At 32.0% G+C, this 1,129-nt stretch overlaps 1 non-coding gene across 1 annotated transcript; it reads right to left on the bottom strand.

Annotated features, from left to right (window-relative positions):
* Nucleotides 1-837: 837 nt before the first annotated feature.
* Nucleotides 838-1,029, bottom strand: LOC117239449. The gene has a single exon (XR_004494450.1). It is a non-coding gene; the product is annotated as a U2 spliceosomal RNA (small nuclear RNA).
* Between the last annotated feature and the right edge of the window lie 100 nt (nt 1,030-1,129).

The following is a 1,129-nucleotide window of genomic DNA, read 5'->3' as shown; positions in this document are numbered from 1 at the left end:
AAAGTTAAAAATATTTTCTGCGTAAAAATAACATATTTGCACAAAATATTACACATTCGATTGAAATTCTTTATTTATTAATTACTTGACACGTAGCCAACCGCGCGCGCCAGAGCAAGCTATACGCATCTCACAGCACTAGACAAGCCAATCTATACGCTGTCCAAGTAACAAGGACTAATATTCACTAATTGCAAAACAAAGAAGTCTAAAAATTATTTAAGTGGTCAATTATATTTTGCGGTAATGATTTTGTTTAACGATTTCACATATTGTTCATACAAAACATGAAATTAAAAGTATAAAAAGTATAGGTAAAATTAAAAACATTAAAGATGACTAAAGATAAATAACACGATTTGAACGTGAAATTAAAAATTCATAATGCGTTTTAATATCTTTTTACAGTGTGGTACCGTTCGATTATAACTTTATTTAGTCATAATTGATAGTGTAACTTTTTAATTAATTTTAACACCACTGAATCGGTGTCTTTTATTATATACTGTACTTTATAAAATCAGAAAAGTGCCGCAATTAATTGGGAACAAATCCAAGTAAACAATAGCTGATAATATAAATAACTAATAAAAAACAAGAAAAGAAAACACGTTGCTAAAATCAAAAAGAGAGATCTTCCCGTTCGATCGCGAAGCGATGTTCTTCATAGACGGGCGAAATCACCGTTCCGTTGGCTAAGTGTTAATTAATAACAATTTATATTAAGCAATATTCAGATCCAATAAAGTCGCAGTGATATAGTATTCAGTTATCACCAATCATAAAATAATGTTAATAATAAATTAAAAAGCCGTCTGTTATATGCTTATATATATGCATTATCGAGCCAATCCTAGCGGTACTGCAAAGCTAGGTCGACTCACGACAGAGGTGAAGCAAGCTCCTATCCTCCGTCAGATTCCAAAAATCAGTTTAATATTCTGACTTCCCAATGGGAAGTGTATCAGATATTAAGCTGATAAGAACAGATACTACACTTTGATCTTAGCCATAAGGCCGAGAAGCGATAAAAATTTCAACTTTGTCTACGAATATAACATCTCTATCTCCTAAATTTCCCAGCGAGAATCGGCATCTTGAAAAAACCACCTAGCGGTGGTATCTTCAA

This window comes from Bombus vosnesenskii, unplaced genomic scaffold (genome assembly GCF_011952255.1).
Source record: "Bombus vosnesenskii isolate JDL3184/JDL3185 unplaced genomic scaffold, Bvos_JDL3184-5_v1.1 scf7180000014006, whole genome shotgun sequence".
NCBI classification, from domain to species: domain Eukaryota; kingdom Metazoa; phylum Arthropoda; class Insecta; order Hymenoptera; family Apidae; genus Bombus; species Bombus vosnesenskii.
This window is presented reverse-complemented; position numbering and strand designations above follow the sequence as displayed.